Source organism: Petaurus breviceps, unplaced genomic scaffold (assembly GCF_028583685.1).
Source record: "Petaurus breviceps papuanus isolate PSGF00001 unplaced genomic scaffold, PetGlider_PUasm1.0 38, whole genome shotgun sequence".
In the NCBI taxonomy this organism is placed as follows: Eukaryota; Metazoa; Chordata; class Mammalia; order Diprotodontia; family Petauridae; genus Petaurus; species Petaurus breviceps.
This window is the reverse complement of record NW_027186304.1, coordinates 15,641,606-15,655,135: the sequence shown is the minus strand read 5'-3', so window position 1 is coordinate 15,655,135 and position 13,530 is coordinate 15,641,606. Positions and strand designations below refer to the sequence as shown.

Below are 13,530 nucleotides of genomic sequence, written 5' to 3'. Positions count from 1 at the left end.
CCCAGTGTCAGGATGACCTGGGGATTGAATCTGGGCTCAGATACTTAGCACCACACCCATAAATAACTGGTCGTGTAACCTTGAGCAAATTACTTAACCCCAATTGCTTTAAAATAAAATGAGAATTATGAAAAAATGATACAAGGAGAACACGTGATAATATGAGTACAAAAGCATATTCAAGAAAATAACTCCTTGAAAATTAGAATTGGCCAAATGGAAGTTAATGACTCCATTAGACATCAAGAAATATAAATCAAACTTAAAAAAACCCTGAAAAATGAGAAGAAATTTAAAATATAGAAAAATAAGTGATCTGTAAAATAGATCAAGAGATGATTTAAGTCATTTGCTCACCTGAAAGCCATGAACAACAGCAACAACAATGAAAGGAATCCTAAACAGCATATCTCCAAAAAATTACAAAGGAAAGCAGTCCAGATATCGTACTTGTTTGGGGATCATTTCACTCATGTCTGACACTTTTTTTTTTCATTTTGGAGGGCAATTTGGCTTAAGTCCCTCAAAGTCACATGGCTATTAAGTGTGTCTGTCAAGTGTCTGAGGCCAGATTTGAACTCAAGTCTTCCTGACTCCAGGGCCAGTGTTCACCACCTTCAGTATACCACCTAGCTGACCTATGTCTGACTCTTAATAAAGCCATTTGGAGTTGTCTTTTATTTTGATAGTTCAAAAGTTAAATTTAATTTACACAAGGGAAAGGAATGATTCTATTTAAATAGCATTCTATCTGGATCTTGTTGTATAACAAAAAACTCTTTCAGTGGATTTTGATGATTAGCAGGCCAACAACTGTGCTGACAAGTATAAATTAAAATTGTTCTAAATTCAACAGAGATATCTAACAGAGTATTTTGAGCATGCTGACCAGTGCAGGCATAAGCTGAAACTCAAAAACCCTTGGAGCCCCCACAGTTAGTGCAGGATGAAATCTCAGTAGCATTTCATGAAAGAGAGGTTATAAAAAGAGGCTGCCCATTCCAAGAGTACCTGAGAATATTTTCATGGGAGGCAGATTTTTTTCATAAATTTATAAAATATTTTATCATTACTTTTAGAAATAGCCTTGTCATATTTTTCACCACTGTCAAAAATGATACTTTGAGCTATCAGAAATTCCATTTCAACTCCCTCCCTTTGGCTATACTCCTGCAGAAGTTTTTGGGCATTGTTTGTATCAAAGAAGTTAATATAATCTTCCTTATCCACAACATTGATATAGTAGGGTTGAAACACAGGAACTGATGAGATGGACAGTACATGTCCTTCTCCAGCTGATATTGTATGACCAAAGGAATGAGAGTCACTTAAATGTTCATCCAGCTTGAGTACTTGGAGTTGGGACATACAATCTATGTCTTCATCTACATTAAAATTATTTCCTGCATTTGAGTCAAGCAGATCATTAGTCATCCATGGTGGTAAGATCACTTTCACTGTCATCTCCTCAGTCCTCTGCTCCTTTACAGTCTTTAACTGCAAAGGAATTCTCCTTTTTCGACTTTTGTTTGGAATCCTGGTTGTACTTTCCTTGCATCTGCAAAAACTAGGAGCAAAATACCTTCCAGCTGCATGGCTGGCCCATATAATCTGAGTAGACACAGGCAAACCTGTGCAACAGGTGGTGGTAGGGTGAGCCTTCTAAGGGGGCAGTAAATCCGGAAGACATTCACCATCATTTCCTACTCTAACTCATTTTACAGATGAGGAAACTGAGGCAAACAGGGTTAAGCTACTTGCCTATGGTCATATAGCTAGTAAGTCTCTGATGCCAGAATTGAACTCAGAAGAGGAATATTCCTGTCTGCAGGCCTCTATCTACTATACCACCTAGTTGCCCTAGATATCTTACTACTGGAGAGTCAAGTATTGAAAAAGATCTATCAGTTACCTCCTAAAAGACCCCAAATAAAAACTTCCAAGAAGATTATAACCAAACTCTAGAGCATCTAGGTAAAGGAAAAATTACTGCAGGCATTCAGAAAGAATCCAATTATAATGGAACCACAGTCAGGTTCACACAGGATTAGGAGTCAAAATATTTAAGGAAAAGAGGGCTTGAAATGAAATACTCTGGGAGGCAATGGAAATAGGATTATAATCCAATATAATTTACCCAGAAAAACCGAGGAAAATTTTACAGGGGAAAAATAGACATTTATTAAAATTCAGAACTTTCTAGAAGAAAGAAGAATAGAAAATTTGACATTCAAATACAGAAATTTAGAGAAGCATAAAAAGGTAAATATGAATTAAAAAAATCAGAGTCTAAATAAAGGTAAACAATTTACAACCTCATGTAGATAAATAATACATGCAACCTCTCAGAACTTTATCATCACAAGAGATGTTAGAGGGAGTATAATTAGAGAGAGAGTCTGACTATGAGTCTATTATGTTTGGATGATCTCAAAAAAAGAATGGAAGAATAGGGAAGAGAAATGTAGTGAGAAAGAGTGGTAGGGAGAGGAAGAATGGGGTAAATTATCTCACATATATCAGACATTCACAGAAGAATCTATACAGTGGAATAAGAACTGGTTGGGGAAGTTAGTGGAATGAGCAATATTTGAACTTCACTTTCATCTTAATTGATTCAAGGATGGACAAATACACATACACACATTTGGGTACAGAAATTCATCTTATCCAACAGGGAAGTAGGAGATAAGGGGTTAAGAGAAAGGGTAAGAATGAAAGATAAGGTAGTTTAAAGGAGGTAACAGTCAAAACAAAGCACTCTTTAAAGAGAGGACAGAGTAAAAAAGAAAAGGAAATAAATAAGAGAATAGAATAGAGGAAAGTAAACAGTTAGCATTAATAACTATGAATGTTAATAGAACAAAGGTACCTACAAAATGTAAGAGAATAGAAGAATAGATTAGAAACCAGAATACAATAATATTTAAAAAAAGAAAGATAAACAAAGAGTTAAAATAAGAAGCTGGAAGAGAATCTGTTCTGCTTCAACTGACATTTAAAACATAAAAGTCAGGAGTGGCTGTTATGAAATCTAGACAAAGTAAAAGATGAAAGAGACAGTTAAAGGAGATAAAGAGGGAAACTATGTTTTACTAAAAGGTACTATAGACAATGGATTAATATCACTACTGAACAAAATGCACCACATGTCAACATCTAAATTCTTAAAGGAAAAATTAAATGGGATATAGAAAGAAATAGTAGACTAGAAGAGTGCAGGACCTCAATGTACCTCTTCCAGATTTAATAAATACTGCTTTCAGACTTAATAACCACTTTAAAAAAAAGAAGAAATAAATTGCTAGAGAAGTTTGATATAATAGACCTCTGGAGAATATTGAACGGACATAGATAGAAGTATATCTAAATCTCAGCAGTGAATGGCACCTTCACAAAATCTGATCATGTGGCACAAAAACTTCACAAATAAGTTCACAAAAGCAAAAATATTAAATGCATCTTTTTTTTCTGGCCATAATGCAATAAAAATTAATTTCAATAAAGGCCCTTTGAACAATAAATTAAAAGTAATTGGAAAATTGCCTCATCTTTTTAAAAAAAGTTGTTGGGTAAAAAAAAAACAAACGATAAAAATAATTGGCGGCGGCTAGTTGGTACAGTGAATAGAGCAGTGGTCCTGGAGTCAGGAGCACCTGAGTTCAAATGTGGACTCAGGCACTGAACACAAAAATTAGCCATGTGACCATGGGCAAGTCACTTAACTCCAATTCCCCCTACCAAAAAAAAAATAATCAACAATTTCATTAATGATAATAACCAGGAATGGAGAAACTGTGACCTCGAGGACACATGTGAACTTCTAGGACCTTGAGTGCCACCTTTTGACTGAGTCCAAGTTTGTCCAAGTTTGTCCAAGAACAAATCTTTCTTTTTTTTTTAATGAAGGGTATTAAGGTTCTGTGAAGTAAGGATTAAGTCAAAAGTAACACACTCTTCAAGGCCACAGATTCCCCACCTCTGATATTGATAACAATGAGACAACATACCAAAATTTGAAGGATGCAGCCAAAGCAGTACTTGGGGGAATTTTACATTTCTAAATAATCGCATCAGTAAAAGAAAAAAAGAGTGGATTGACGAATTGGATATGCAATACTAAAAAAAAGTAGAAAGCCTACAAATTAAAAACACAATTAAACACCAAATATACATTTTGAAAATCAAAGGACAGATAATTAAAATTGAGTGTTAAAACATGAACTAATAAATAAAACTAAGGACTTTTTTTTTCTTTTTAAATAAAACCAACAATAAAAAAGATAAACCATTGACTAATTTTAACAGCAATATAAAATGCCAATTAGTATTGTTGTTCATAATCGGAGTTCCTCTGTGAAAAATAACTGAGAAGTTTTATGAGATTGTAAGCTTAATATCAATATAGCTTTAAATGGAGCAAAGTATTGTGTCTTGGCCAATTATTTAGGCAGGTAGAAGAGTCAGGCCATGTTTGGAGTATTATATTTAATTCTGTGTTCGAGATTTTAGGAAGAAAATTGCTTAATCTGGTGACCAATGTAAAAGAATACATGATTATTCCCTATGAGGACACTCTTTGAAGAAACTGGAAATGTTCAAATTGACAAAAACAATACTGATGGAGGATATGAGAGCCAAATTCAATCATTTGCAATCCCAAATATATGAATATGGGACTAGATTCATTGTGATTGGCTCTAGAGCACAGAGAGGAAACAATGAATAGAAATTATAAAGAGATACATTTAGTTGATGATTGGAAACACATTCTTATACAGGTAGACTATATGGGGGAATAGAGGGTTGCCCTTTTTTATAAACAATTGGGGTAAAGTAACTTGCTCAAGGTTACATGGCCAGTTATTTCTGGGTGTGGTGCTAAGTATCTGAGCCCTGATTTGATCCCCAGGTCATCCCAACACTGGAAGCGGTGCTCTTACTCTCTCGGCCACCTGGCCTCCCCTAGAGGGTTCCCTTTCAATGGAGGTCTTCAGCCAAATACTGGATAATCAGAAATCAGATATGATCAAGAGGAGAACATCTTTAATGGAGTATTTGTCAAACAAGATAGACTCTGTAAACCCAAGTCTGAGATTCTATAATACTGTATTTTTCCTATTTCCTTTCTCCTCCCTCTAAAATATATTCTGAATTCATCTACTGAGCTTGGATCATGCCACACTAAACCCAGACTTCTTCAGTAGCTTTCTATTAAGTAATAAAAGAATAGATTTTTAGCTTGACATTTAAGGCCCTCCACTATCTGGTTTTAGCCACTTGTTCTAAAAGATAAAGTGGAGATCTATAATGAGGCATCAGCTGGACAATTTTGTTAACAAGTTCTTCCTAAATGCCCAGTTTTATTACACTTTGCTTCCCATCATATACCTTATGATCCAATAACCTAGTTCTCTTTCTGTTCCTTTAACAAGACACCCCCTTCTCTGGACTTCAGGCATTTGCCTTGGCCTGAAATCCTCTACCTGCTCATCTTGAACTTCTGACATTCCTGACTTCCTACTGTGCCACCTAACTGCCCTAGGTCTTTTCTTTGCCTATATCATATTTAACACTGTATCACGCTTATTTGTATTCCCTTGTTTGCTCACTCCCCCACCCTGACAAATGACAACAACAGTGACAACAATATCAGCAACAGCAACAACAACACTGGTATCTTTGAGGTTTTGAAAAACAGTGATTATGCTGAAAATCATACCTTCCCCATAGTAGGTACTATGTTCATTGACTTAAGTTGAAGATTAGAGGAATTAATTTTGAAGTTGAATTTGTGGCTTATCTCCTTACAGGTTTTAAATAGGTAGCCTACCTTGTTTCTGTTCTGTCTTATTTAAGTACAAATGAAAAAGATTCATTATTTTCTTACACAAAGAAATCTATTGGATTTAGAGCACATTTTCCAAAGTGGACACTTGCAAAACCTGCCAAAGTTGAGCTTCCTGTAATAGATATACCCTGAATAATGCTACCCAAAGCTATTTGTTTGCTGTTCTTAAACTGTAGTAGAAATCCGCCATTAATTTCTCAATACCCCCACTTGGGACCCTCACCATCACTGAGGAGAAAAGTTATTATATTGTTCATAACTGCCTCCTACAATGTTTTATCTGTTATTTTTCCATGGAGTCAGTTTACTCTTACAAGTGGAATTTGCTTTCATGGGATATATAGATTTTCTGAGAAATTCACCCATTTGTAAAAGGCAATAGATATAATCAATTCCTATGGCTCTAAGCCTTACTTCTTATTTTTTCAGATGAGGAAGCTGAGGCTCAGGGAAGTTCTACTAATTGGCAAAATTTAAATAATATTAAGCACCGGAGATAGGATTTGAACCCATGTCCTCTGACTCCTGAGTCAGATTCCATGTCCAATATTTTTTTCCCATACTTTAGCACCTCTTTTGACTGAAAGACTTAGACCCACTTCTCTCAAGGTGTCACAATAAACATGCCCTCAAATATAGCTGAAAACTTCTTCAGCTTTTGTTTTCATATTTCTACATTCTTATCTACTCAATTAGATTCAACTTAAAAAAATAAGAGGCCCATTTAGCTCCCTCTTGGTGTAGCTTGGTCCCTTGGTCTCTGTTCTCTGAGCCCAGCAGAGGAACCCCCAACCAGAAACTCAACATGTCTATTTACAAGATCCAGGTAAAGAGACCTTCGACTTTCGTGGAAACCCTGCTGTTGAAGTTGATCTCTACACTGAAAAAGGTCAGTTCTGAGCTGCTGTGCCCAGCAGTGCTTCTACTGTTATCCATGAAGCATTGGAGCTCTGAGACAATGATAACACCCACTACTTGGGGAAAGGTGTCTCAAAAGCAGTTGAGCACATCAATAAAACTATTTCCCCGACCCTGATTAGCAAGAAACTGAATGTTGTGGAGCAGGAGAAGACTGACAAATTAATGATAGAGATGGATGGCACTGAGAATAAATCTAAGTTTGGTGCAAATGCCATATTGGGAGTGTCTCTGGCTGTTTGTAAGGCCGGAGCTGCTGAGAAGGGCGTCTCCCTGTACCGCCACATTGCTGACCTTGCAGGCAACGATGAAGTCATCCCGCCAGTTCCCACCTTCAACGTGATCAAAGGTGGCTCCCATGCTGGTAACAAGCTGGCTATGCAGGAGTTCATAATCCTCCCTGTTTGAGCAGCAACTTTAAGGAGGCCATGCGCATTGGAGCTGAGGTCTACCACAACCTGAAGAGTGTGATTAAGCAGAAATATGGACAGGATGCCACCAACGTGGGGGATGAGGACGGCTTTGCTCTGAACATCCTGGAGACTAAAGAAGCTCTGGACCTGCTAAAGAATGCTGTTAGTAAGGCTGGCTATACTGATAAGGTCGTAATTGGCATGGATGTTGCTGCCTCAGAATTCTTCCAATCTGGGAAATATGACTTGGACTTCCAGTCTCCTGATGATGATCCCACCAGATACATCTCCCCTTCTGAGTGACCTCTACAAGAGCTTCATCAAGGACTATCCAGTGGTGTCTTTTAAAGATCATTTTGACCAGGATGATTGGGAAGCTTGGAAGAACTTCACGGCTACTGCAGGCATCCAGGTGGTAGGGGATGACCTCACAGTGACCAATCCCAAGTGCATTGAAAAGACTGTGAATGAGAAAGCCTGCAACTGCCTCCTACTCAAGGTGAACCAGATTGGCTCTGTGACTGAATCTCTCCAGGCGTGCAAGCTGGCCCAGTCCAATGGGTGAGGAGTAATGGTTTCCCATTGTTCTGGGGAGACTAAAGATACCTTCATTGCAGACCTGGTGGTGGGTCTCTGCACTGGGCAGATCAAGACTAGTGCCCCCTGCCGATCTGAGCGTCTGGCCAAGTATAACCAGCTTCTCAGAATTGAGGAAGAGCTGGGCAGCAAGGCTAAATATGTTGGACAGAACTTCAGAAACCCTCAGGCCAAGTAAGCTCTGTGGCCAGGAGGCCCAAGAGCTTGCAGGCACCAGGCACCTCTGTAGAAGTCGGCTCCTGTCCTAAGAATGGGCAGCACCAGTACTAGATCAGTTTTGTTTTGGGGGCAGGGGCCTCTGCTGCTTAACTTCCCTCCCCCCTCTACCTTTCTGTGGTGTTCTCACTGCTTTGTTAGAACTGTCTTACACCAGAGACTTCCTGATCTCTGTCAGCAAACCCTTGTCATCCTGTGACTGGGATAGAGTGATCTGTTCTCACCCCCAACCCTGGTGTTGATGTGTGAAGCCATATACTTGTGATGCAGCCCCGATGAGCCCCAGGCCGTGGCTTCTATGTGCAGAATAAAAGTATTCAGTAACCTCCCCCCCAAAAAACAAGATTCCTTTCTGAGGTGAAACATTAGATATTCCCTCACAAGTATACAAAATTCAAGTCTGAATCACCAGGTTATTTCCCAAGGATTAAAAAATCATGATGTTCTGATTTGTTAAAATGAAAAATTTAAGGTACTTGCTTAGTCTAATTGTGGGACCTTTATTAGTCTTAAAATTGATAACAGCATAGTCTAGTAATTTTTTTCCCAATGTTTTCAAGATGTAAACCAGAATACTAATCTTCCGGTTTATTGAAGAATAATCCCTGATTTCAAAACATGCCACTTGGCAACACTCATAACTCACTTCCCAAAGCATTGAGAGATAATGTACTTTTTCTACCTTTAGTTGTTGCTACAGACCTGTGGGTGGCCTTTTCATTAACAGATATGATGCCTGCAATAGAGGTTTCACAGTCAGCATTTGAGATGACTAGCTCACAGTGGTTAAAAACATCTATAGTGCCTGGATTCTAACCAGATTTTTAGCGCTATTTTCTCTCTTCATATGGAAAGAGATATTTAAACCAAGGTGGTTATATGTAAGAGCTGCAGTGTTCCAGAGAGAAGTGCTGTTTGTGGGTCCCAGAACATTATCTTATTCATCCTTAGCTTCAACACCTTCTAGGTCCTCAGTTTCACTTTCCTCAGAAGAGCAATATGAACTGAAAATCATTGGCAAAGGCGCTCACAATTGGAATAGTTTCCTTTCCTAGTGTTCCAGTGGGGGGTAGAGAGGAGGACATATGTTCTGTTTGCAAATTCACTTGGGAAGCCAGGTGATATAACAATGTAGCTAGTAATCCCAAATATGTGTTAACATTTCTTCCCAAAATGTTTCATCTCTCAGTATGGCAAAGACTATCTTCATTTTCTGTCTGCTCTGTAGAGGTGAACATGCCAATATTAGTCCTTCAGTCTGTTTAGCAATATTCCTCACTTAATAGTTAAAAATTTGTTAGGCACCTACTATGTGCCAGATACTCTGGGGATACAAATTAAATATAAGAAATTAGGAAAAAAATTAAAAATAAGAAATAGTCTTTGCCCTCAAGGAATTTAACAACCTAGTAATCAAAGACAAAACACAAAAGAAAGCTAGAAGCAGAAGAGAGGGTACCAGACTTCGGATACGGTGGAGAATTAAATCAGAGAAGGGCCAGAGTAGTGCAGCTAAATGAGAAATGAGATGTTTGAAGTAAGCTCTCTCCTTAAATGATAGTTTGAAGTTCATAGCCCCACCCTCCAATCAAAGAGGCCTAGAGTAGTGATAAAGTGAAGTACTAATGATGCTGATGACACCTTACAGGATGATGAGGCCATCTCAGTAATGAAGCTCCTGGTGTATGATGAAGTCAGAGAAGTCACACAGTAGGACAGCCTGATGTGCAACTTTCAGTTTGTGAATTATTTTGTTTGTGTCATTCAATTTAACAAATATTTATTATCTTTCTTCTCCTTATCTATATGTCCTGTAATTTTTGATAATTTTACTAATGTAGGAAAAGTAGCATGATCTACTGGAAGGAACTCTGTATTTAGAATCACAAGACCTGATGCTGGGGTTAGAGGATATTGACTCAAATTCTGATTCTGATGCTTACCGTCTAAGGGAACTTTGACAAATCTCTTAATCTTCCTGGGCCTCAGTTTTTGTTTTTGTTTTCTTATAGAAAATAAGGGTTAGATTAGCTGGTCTCTGAGTTTCCTTCCAACACTAGATCAATGACCCTATGAGTCTATGACCTGAGTTTGTATCCTTGTTCTTTTACTTAGCTACCTGGGTGATATTAGACAAGTTAGTTTGCTACTCTGGGTGTTTCCCATATCTATAAAATTAAGAGGTTAGACTGGGTTAAATACTTTAGGACCCTCCTGACTCTGTATGCTTTCTTCATTGTTATGAGAAGCTTTATCTAACAGAGTTAGGCTTTTGTTTGTGGATGTGTGACTTTTTTTTTCCAACGATGAGGTAAAAGAAACTATACATTTCATTAATTACATCTGGAAAACAAATGATGATGAAGATTTAATAACAAAGTATGGTATGATGCTATCTCTGCAGAGATGTTTGAATCTTCTAGGTTTGCTTCTCCACTGTTTTTACAATAAATGAATAAATAAATGAAGAGAAAGAAATGCAACTTAATTGAGATAACCTTTAAAGTAATAGACTCCACAAATCTTTCCTGTCAGGCAGGGAGCTATATTACATGTATGCATTGTAAAAATACTACATGAAGCAGAAAACTGGTTTCCTTTGGCTTAATTAGTCCTTGTTTCACATGAAGTTAGCACATAGAGAAAACCTATTGGTTAATAAACTGGCTCAAAGATATTGTTTCTACTCTGATAGGAGAGTTCTCTCATCGGCTGCTACTAAAGTTAGGAAAGAAAATATTGGTCTCACTCAATACAATTTTCTTGGGTATCTTTTCCCCTCCCCTTAAGACATAAAGGTACAATGAAATAGTCATAAAAATTACTGTCTATGACAAGTAAACAATCCTTCTTTCTAAGTCCATTGTCTATACTCTTTCAACAACAAAAACAACATCTGTAGCAATGAATAGGAAGCAAATTAATATGTTAAAATGAAGTAGATCTTTCTTTAATGTTTAAATTGCTGAAGAACTCATTCATACTTTTACTAATTCATTCATCCATTCCTTTTGGAGGTTTTTATGAGGTAAAAGACTTCAAAGGCACTAAAAATTGAAGTTCTGTTAACCACTGCCATTTGAAGAAAATAAAAGGTTATCTATAAGTTATGTAGACTGTTGGTGAACTAGATTTTTTTTCTTTCCTTCTAGAGGGAAGTGGGATATTACTTTAGGGAAGGACAGAAGCATAGAAAAGAAAATTAAAATAACTCAACTCCTTTAGCTTGATGAGTTTGCAATCTTTAAGTAAGATTATGTTTTGGAAAAATTAATTACATTGGAGTAACTAGAGATTATTTTATTGTGACTAAAGTACATGTGACCCACAGTTTAGGACTTCAAATTCTGGCTTAATATGAATGCATTTGACCCAAACTTAGCAGCTGACACCCAACCCCAATAAAAACCAAAAAAAACAAATCCAAAAATATAAAACAAAGAAACTGACAAACAAAAAACAGTACTTCTTTAGTTCAAATTGCCCTTACTCAGAATTTACTTTAGGAAATCTCATAACATATTTTTGGGCATCTTGGTAAGAGCCACCTAGTGGAAAGAGTGTTGGGACTGTAGTCAGCAATACCTGAGCTCAAATCTGGCCTCAGACGTTTACTAACTCTGTGACCCTGGACAAGTCACCTACTCTATTTGCCTCAGTTTCCTTATCTGTAAAGCAAGTTGAAGCAGGAAATGGAAAATCACTCCAGTATCTTTATTAAGAAAATTCCAAATTGGGTGGTGAAGAGTTGGACATTACGGATACTACTGAATAACAACAAAATATAGTTTATATCTAGGTCCTCATAGATGTGACCAAAAGATTCCCTTACTCTTCTATAAATACTAAAGGTTATAAAGCATGTAGTGAGTGTAGGGGAGTCTTTATTTCCCTTCCCATGGGAATAAAGAAGACACAGAAAATTCACAACATGCCATAAATGGTATAGAAAAACATAAAGTAATCATGTAGCCCAAAAAATCAATACAAATCTCTTCCTTCTCTGCTGTACCTCTACAGGGTCCTAAAGTTTTTCAGACCTTGTAACAACCCATGATTTGGAATACTTTCAGAAGGGATTTGAACTTGGAATTCCTAAAGAGGTAATACTCTGAAAGTCTAGGAATCCTTCATTAATAACCCAGAGATTCATGTAGATATTGTGCTTTATAGTGCTATTTTAAAGACCAAGCCTTAAACCCAATTCAACCCAACTGACTCTGGATTTCCTGGACTGGATAACAATAGGTGCCCATACAAGCACCACTTAATGGTTGTGCTTTGGGCCCTCCTGCCTCAGAATGAATGTAAATAGTAACTCTTTTTCTTTTGACCAGCAACCCTGAGGGTCTTCACTTCCCCCCCACTTTGATTTTTTTTTAAGAGGACTATCCCTTGATTCATTTCTTAAAGAGGTCTATTCCCTAAATGGGCATTGCCTCAGTCAAAGTGAGAACCTGAAAAGACCTTAGCTTAAAAGGTCAGGTCACCCATTGCATCCTGAGCTATCTCCAGTCATCCTGATTGATATCTAGCCACTGGACCTGGATGGCTCTGGAGGAGAAAGTGAGGCTGGTGATTTACACATTCCTCCCTCACTCAAATCAAAGTCAATTGCAACTCATGTCAGCATCTCCCTAATGTCATGGTCCTCTTTGAGAATGAAGGAAGAACTATGTAACTATTTTAAGACCCTGCACTCCCCTGAAAGAAAAACATGCTTTGGGTCTAATGACAAATAAGATTCCAGCATTCAGGTAGATTTTAATTTTTCCCTGCACACTCCCTTTGAAGTCTTGACTTTGCAGAAAGGAAATTTTTGGAACCCATGAGACAGGAACACCCCATTCACATTATATCCACATCACCTGAGTAATTCAGTGAAATAGCAGAGAAGAACGTCTAGATTCCTTGCTACCTTATGTGACTGGAGTCCCTGACTACTATTCCTTTTGAAGAGGTACTGATAAAAAGGGTTAGGGTTTCTCTGGAGACCCCAAAGTACCAACATGCTGGGTCCTGCCAAATAAATTCGACTCTAGTCTTCTCAGTGAAAGAAAATTTTATTAAAAGTTCTCTTGTATTAGACACAGAGTAAATCTGTGCTAGGTCATTCTATGGTGCTCTTACACACATGGAGGGAAGATGGCATCTTATATACAAAAAGTTGTGGGAAGAATCTAGGGGCGGTCTAGAGGAGGAGTTTGGGGAGGGTCTTCAGGAGAAGTCAGATGAGGTCAATGGGTGATTAAGGGTGAGAAGTTGGTGGAGGCTACCTGGAGACTACAGACAATGGTGGGCTAGGCCAGTTCAAGGGTGGATTGATATTTTGATAGGCTCAAGGGTGAGAAGTCTAGTAATAGATATTTGGGCCCAGCCACAATGTAAGGTTTATGGCCTCATGCAAATGCCTCATCAAATGGGATAATTTAATCAGAGTTCAAGGGGAGGGGGGTTACCAGAGCCTGTACCTCGAGGACTCAAGGAAAGCTCAAGGGGGCTCCTAGAGGCCATACCTTATCACTTTCATTACTG

At 37.8% G+C, this 13,530-nt stretch overlaps 2 pseudogenes; one reads left to right on the top strand and one right to left on the bottom strand.

Annotated features, from left to right (window-relative positions):
* Positions 1 to 731: 731 nt before the first annotated feature.
* Positions 732 to 1,690, bottom strand: LOC138169922 (programmed cell death protein 2-like pseudogene; annotated as a pseudogene).
* A 4,999-nt stretch (positions 1,691 to 6,689) lies between these two features.
* Positions 6,690 to 8,321, top strand: LOC138170004 (alpha-enolase pseudogene; annotated as a pseudogene).
* The last annotated feature ends 5,209 nt before the right edge of the window (positions 8,322 to 13,530 follow it).